At 41.7% G+C, this 7,388-nt stretch overlaps 1 long non-coding RNA gene across 1 annotated transcript; it reads right to left on the minus strand.

Annotated features, from left to right (window-relative positions):
- Nucleotides 1–3,487: 3,487 nt before the first annotated feature.
- LOC149468045 (uncharacterized) lies at nt 3,488–7,158 on the minus strand. The gene is made up of 2 exons (XR_016311803.1): nt 6,975–7,158; nt 3,488–3,698 (listed from the first exon to the last, which is right to left on the minus strand). It is a non-coding gene; the product is annotated as an uncharacterized LOC149468045 (long non-coding RNA).
- Nucleotides 7,159–7,388: the final 230 nt, after the last annotated feature.

Below are 7,388 nucleotides of genomic sequence, written 5' to 3' on the forward strand. Positions count from 1 at the left end.
TCCTAGAGCAGAATGAAAACTCTTCCTACAAGCTTTAACCAGTGCTCTGCTGGACACTGATAGAAGTCACAAGACTGCTATATGCTGCTGATGAGAAAAGGTACTTAGCAGTTTATATTTACTAAAATAATTACATTTCCATGTTCTGTGTACTGTGGGAGACCAGATATAGTGAATGCAGGGTCCGGGGAGAGCGGATATAGTGACTGCGGAGTCCAGGGAGACCAGATATAGTGAATGCAGGGTCCATGGAGACCAGATATAGTGAATGCAGGGTCCGAGGAGACCAGATATAGTGAATGCAGGGTCCGGGGAGACCAGATATAGTGAATGCAGGGTCCTGGGAGACCAGATATAGTGAATGCAGGGTCCAGGGAAACCAGATATAGTGAATGCAGGGTCTGGGGAGACCAGATATAGTGAATGCAGGGTCCGGGGAGGCCAGATAGAGTGAATGCAGGGTCCGGGGAGAGCGGATACAGTGAATGCAGGGTCCTGGGAGACCAGATACAGTGAATGCAGGGTCCGGGGAGACCAGATATAGTGAATGCAGAGTCCTGGGAGACCAGATATAGTGAATGCAGAGTCCTGGAAGACCAGATATAGTGAATGCAGGGTCCAGGGAGACCAGATAGAGTGAATGCAGGGTCCGGGGAGAGCGGATACAGTGAATGCAGGGTCCGGGGAGAGCGGATACAGTGAATGCAGGGTCCTGGGAGACCAGATACAGTGAATGCAGGGTCCGGGGAGAGCGGATACAGTGAATGCAGGGTCCTGGGAGACCAGATACAGTGAATGCAGAGTCCTGGGAGACCAGATATAGTGAATGCAGAGTCCTGGGAGACCAGATATAGTGAATGCAGGGTCCGGGGAGACCAGATATGGTGAATTCTGGGTCCGGGGAGACCAGATATAGTGAATGCAGGGTCTGGGGAGACCAGATATAGTGAATGCAGGGTCCGGGGAGACCGGATATAGTGAATGCAGGGTCCGGGGAGACCAGATATAGTGAATGCAGGGTCCGGGGAGACCGGATATAGTGAATGCAGGGTACGGGGAGACCAGATATAGTGAATGCAGGGTCCGGGGAGAGCAGATATAGTGAATGCAGGGTCTGGGGAGACCAGATATAGTGAATGCAGAGTCCTGGGAGAGCAGATATAGTGAATGCAGGGTCCGGGGAGACCAGATATAGTGAATGCAGAGTCCGGGGAGAGCAGATATAGTGAATGCTGGGTCCGGGGAGAGCAGATATAGTGAATGCAGGGTCCGGGGAGACCAGATACAGTGAATGCAGAGTCCTGGGAGACCAGATATAGTGAATGCAGGGTCCGGGGAGAGCAGATATAGTGAATGCAGGGTCTGGGGAGACCAGATATAGTGAATGCAGAGTCCTGGGAGAGCAGATATAGTGAATGCAGGGTCCGGGGAGACCAGATATAGTGAATGCAGAGTCCGGGGAGAGCAGATATAGTGAATGCTGGGTCCGGGGAGAGCAGATATAGTGAATGCAGGGTCCGGGGAGACCAGATACAGTGAATGCAGAGTCCTGGGAGACCAGATATAGTGAATGCAGGGTCCGGGGAGACCGGATATAGTGAATGCAGGGTCCGGGGAGAGCGGATATAGTGAATGCAGGGTCCGGGGAGAGCGGATATAGTGAATGCAGGGTCCGGGGAGAGCGGATATAGTGAATGCAGGGTCCGGGGAGAGCGGATATAGTGAATGCAGGGTCCGGGGTTTAATCTGTTGCAGTGCATTATTTCACTATGAACTGGCTACTTATGCATCATAACAAATGAAAAAAAGCACATGACCCTTTATTTTTTTTAGCAATGCAGCACACCACAATGCATTGTACATGTGTTGTGGTAGGTTGTGGTGCATTGGACTCTACTGTGGCCTTCACAAAGAATAGCTCCGCAATGGACCACACATAAAGTAGATGCATTGGCATGCCATTGCAGAGTGCAGCCCATTCAACTGATGCATGTCTGGAAATTTATTTCCACTTGTGTCCCTGATCAGCAAAATTTTACTTCCCGTTAGGACAGGGGGGGGATGGGCATTTTTCCTAGTGTCAGATAAAGCGAAATTCTGTCCTTTCTAACACACTGGAGGGGGTCGGAGTTGTCGGAAATAATTTGCTGCTTGCCTATACAGGTGAGCATTGTCATGAATTAACCTTGGAGTTTATTGTAATTGTGTTGCAGTGAAGCTTGTCCATGCTTTTTTTTTTTGTTCCAGCGAGCAATTATAATTTCATTAGACAAACAATTATAAATGATTAACGTCGGTGCATTAACTCAGTGGACCTGAAGGAATACAAGCCCATTTGTCACAGGATGTAAGATTGTTACAAAGTGATTGGTATGTCAGTCACAGTAAAGGGTCGGGACGGGCAGTAATGCGGGCTAATGGGTTTCTAAAGTTTTTTTTAGAATAATGAATGTATGGTATTTTTTGATAGATATAAATAGATGCAGGGTGGATAAAAATCTATGATTTTTTTAAAAAAAAATTAAAAAAATCTGATTTTTTTTATTTAAATCGGATTTTTTTTAAATAAAATGCTTTTTGAGGAAAATATATTACCATCCAAAGGTTATTCCATCATGAAATAAAGATTTGTTTTTTAATTATGTAGAATAAGGCTGTATATGTTTAATTTTTTTGGTAAATAAATTCCATGAATCCATTCACAATGTCATGCTCTTCCAGAGGTTTTTGTAAGATTATTGGGCAGTTTCTCTCCCTATCAATCAATAAACTCCTTCACTTCCACTCTCACCAAAAAGTCACACTTTCTCCCTAGAAAGTATACAATCCAACAAATCCTTTTCGTGATGAAACATATAAATCCCCCATAAAACCCAAAATAAAATCTACAAATATAATCAATTTATACAATCAAAATAAATATTAATCACTTAAGCTTAAAAATTGTGTTCAATTCAATTCACTCCCAATTATGTCTCAAAATCACAAAATAAAATTCCATAAAATTCCATAAAATAAAATAAAATCCCAATGTGTCCAAAATCCAAGTTCCAAATTTTTCACTTCAATCCAGTTAAAAGGAAATTGATTCTAAATATTCCATGATAACCTCAAAAAAAAGAAAAAAGAAAATTCATAGTGTATTATCTTTTTTAAATTATATGTACTTCACTCTGTGCAAAACACAAAATCACTCTTAAAAAACTCGTGCAAATAATATAAATGTATACTTATTCTCCCACTGCATAAATCAATAAATAAAAAACCCAAAACGTGAAAAACTCGTGATCACTCCAACCACTTGTGAATAGTGATACTAGGTACTAGTACCCTCTATAATTCAGCCAAAAGTGATACCAGGTACTATTACCCTCTTGAAGTAATTCTCAAGCATGGGCTAACATAGGGAATCCATATCTTTCAATCCTTCATTTTCAGGGGTATTCCTCCAAGCTCCTCATAAAGAAACAAAGGCTCTTAGGCAGAATCCATATTATAGAAACAAATTTAATCGTAACTTACATAGAAAACAGGAAAATCCAGCTTCCAACATTGCTCTCTCAAACTTTTGGTTGAAACCACATGTATACAACCAACAAAATGGCCGCGGGGACACTTCCGGGTTGGCGTGCGTGCGTCTTGACGTCACTCCCCTAACGCGTTTCGTCACTTCCGGACTTTGTCTGAAGTTTCTCTGCCTACAAGATATTACAACAGATGCTTGCTTTACTTTTGCAGTTCTCAAAACTGAATTGGACTCAGCGGAGATCACATGCCTCTTCTTCACAGCAAAAATGTTATAACATGAACAGAGTTAAGAAAAAGACCTTCATCCTAACTTCTACAAACCTATGAATACAGAATCAACCCCTTCAGTGCTAAGTTTCAAGAAGTTCAGTGAATAGAATAGAAACAATATTTTTCTGATTGTTTGGAGTGGAATAGATCTGCACAAGAAGAAAGTGAAACTAAGTGTGAGGAGGGAGGGGCTGACAGTCTAAGTTTCTTAAAATATATATATTTTGTTTAGCCAAATTAGTTAACAAACATGGATGTTTAAGCAAATAACATATGCTGGAATGTTATTGTTTCAGTTGAATAAATCTATTTAAATTGTTATTATTAAGGTAATGATTATTTTTCTCCTTCCTAAGTACAACAGAAAAGTTGTCCGAATATGAATGATTAACCTATTAAACTGGGGATAAAAAAACTAATATGAAAAGTTGTTATTCTAAAAATCTTCATCTACTCGCATATTAAAGTTATACCAGCAAGAATGAGTCTTTATGTAGGAAACTAGGATTTAAATCCAAGCCTTACTGACTAGTGATTTAAATCGTGATTTAAATCAGTTTGATTTAAATCAAATCCACCCTGAATAGATGTGAATAAAGCTAGCTCTGAGGTCCTGCAACAATGTATGGATGACAGATAAGGGTCTTAACCACTTCCTGTCCGGACACTTTCACCCCCTTCCAGTCCGGACACTTTTACCCCCTTCCTGTCCAGGGCAATTTTCAGCTTTCAGCGCTATCACACTTTGAATGACAATTGCACGGTCATGCAACACTGTACCCATATGAATTTTTTACCATTTTTTTGAGACAGATAAAGCTTTATTTTGGTGGTATTTATTCACCGCTGGGATTTTTATTTTTTTTGCTATGTTAATGAAAAAGTCCAAAAATTTTTAAAAAAAGTGTTTTTCTTATAAAGCTTTGCAAATAAATAATCTTTCATCATAAATCTTGACCAAAATGTATTCCGTTATATTTTTAGTAAAAAAAAAAATAAGCCAAATTAGTTTATAACCAAAAATTATAATTTTTAACCTTTTTTTTAATTTTTATTTAATTTTTTTTTTATTATTTATGGGTTTTTTTTTGTTTTTTTTTACATACTGACACCCTAGCAGTACAGTGCCACCATGGTGACACTGTAGTGCTTGTGGGGGGTGATGAAGATTTTTTTTTTTTTTTTTACAGTGATTGCTTTTACACCCATATAGGATGTAAAAGCAATTATTTTTCTTTCTCTCTGTCTGCAGTCTTGCAGCCATTGAGAAATACTGAGTGAGCTGTGATTGGTCACACCTTGTCACATGGTACAAGGCTGTTGTGAATAGCCTTGTACCATGTGACCTCTGTGATCATTCACAGATTTCACACGTAGTAAGCAATGATGTAAAAAAGTGGCATCTTGCTTACTACTTTGCATGTGATCACTGATTTGCCAATCAGTGATCACATGATCGGGACCTTGTACAGAGGTCCCGTCCGACGATCGGTGTTTCACTGTGTCCAGAGGACACAGCGGGCACCGGATCAAGGTGCTCTGCGCTCCCAGGGAGCACGCACAGCTAGAAAAGGCGGGTGCCGTTTAGGAACGGCAACCCGCCCCTGGAGTGCCACCGCCCTGCCGTTTATAAACAGCAGGCGGACGGCAAGTGGTTAATAGCCCCTCTTCCCCAACTAAAACATCTGCCAGTGCTATCCAGGCTATTGGAAGGGATGTGGGTGTTTAACCCCTCGCCCTCCAGAGGATTTCCCCCCCTTCCTGACCAGACCATTTTTTGCGATACAGCGCTGCGTTACTTTAACTGACAATTGTGCGGTCATGCAACCAAATTAAATTTACATCCTTTTTTTCCCCACAAATGGAGCGTTATGTCGGTGGTATTTGATCGTGTTTTTTATTTTTTGCGCTATAAACAAAATTACACCGGCAATTTTGAGAAAAGAACAATATTTTTGACTTTTTGCTATTAAACATGTCCAGTAAAAAAATCTAATTTCATCATAAATTTAGGCCAAAATATATTTTGCTCCATGTCTTTGCTGAAAAAAGAAATCACAATACTATTGATTTACGTGAAAGTTATAGCGTCTACAAATGGTGGTATATATAGTGGAATGTTTTTTTTTTAACTAGTTGCCGACCGCAGGTAGCCGAATGATGGCTGCACTGCGGCCGGCCTGTTCTGGGAGGCCGTCATATCACATCCTCCCAGAAAGTGCAGCCGATAACCGGTAGTTGCATTTCCCGGTGATCAGCATGTCATTGGACATGGCTGATCACATGATGTGGTAAAAGGCCAATCACAGCGGCCTTTTACCACACGATCAGCCATGTCCAATGACACGCTGATCACCGGGAAATGCAACTGCCGGTTATCGGCTGCACTTTCTCACGCCAGTCTGTGCCCATCAGTGCCGCCTATCAGTGCCCATCAGTGCTGCCTATCAGTGCCCATCAGTGCTGCCTATCAGTGCCCATCAGTGCCGCCTATCAGTGCCCATCAGTGCTGCCTATCAGTGCAGCCTCATCAACGCACATCAGTGAAGGAGAAAAATTACCTGTGTGCAAAATTTTATAATAGAAACAAAGAAACTTTTTTTATATTTTTTGCTTTTTTTTGTTTATAACGCAAAAAATAAAACAGTGGTGAGTAAATACCACCAAAAGAAAGCTCTATTTGTGAGAAAAAAATGATACAAATTCCATATGAGTACAATGTTGCATGACTGCGCAATTGTCATTCAAAGTGCGGCAACGCTGAAAGCTGAAAATTGGCCTGGTCAGGAAGGGGGTATAAGTGCCTGGTAAGCAAATGGTTAATACTAGTAATGGCAGCGACCAGCGTCTTATAGAGGGACTGCGGTGGGCATTCTGAAACTGGGGGGGAACTGACTAACTGTCACTGCCATCACCAGTGACACCAATACAGTGACCAGTGCTAAAAAAAAAGCACTGACACTGTACTAATGGCATTGGGCAGGAAGGGGTTAACATCTGGGGCAATACTCCTGTGTCCTTCAGTGACCCTGACACTCCTGTGTGTTTTCTATTGGCCAGCACTACTGTGCCTCCATTAACTGTGTCCTCTGTGGACTCCAATGACCTTCCTCTACTTCCAGAAACTCTGTGCCTCCCATTACCTTCCCATTCCCATTACTTCCCATTCCCATTACCTTCAGTGACCCCAGGGCTCCTGTGCCTCCAGTGACTCTGACAATTATCCATTGTGAATGAATACCATCATGTGGAACCTTGTGACTCCAGCGTGACTGCACACCTCCACGACTCCTAAATCATGCCGTAGCCTCAGGTATGTCCTGTACTGTCTGCCTCCCTGGATGATTCCTGAATAAAGTCCTTCTGGAGAGAAAGGCAGATGACGGCATTATCAGTGAGAGTGCTGAGATCTTGATAAGAGCAATAACTACCTGGAATAACATAATACTGAGCATACATGCACTTAACATGAATCGCAGGTCCGTATTATGATGATCCCATAAACATGTAACAAAAAAAACCCAACTAGATGCTGTCATTGAAAGATGATAAATAGTTTTCCTTTAGGTCCCCTATACAACTCCAGAATT

This window comes from Staurois parvus, unplaced genomic scaffold, assembly GCF_062004578.1.
Source record: "Staurois parvus isolate SC_StPar_1 unplaced genomic scaffold, SC_StPar_1.0 ptg000095l, whole genome shotgun sequence".
Taxonomy (NCBI): Eukaryota; Metazoa; Chordata; class Amphibia; order Anura; family Ranidae; genus Staurois; species Staurois parvus.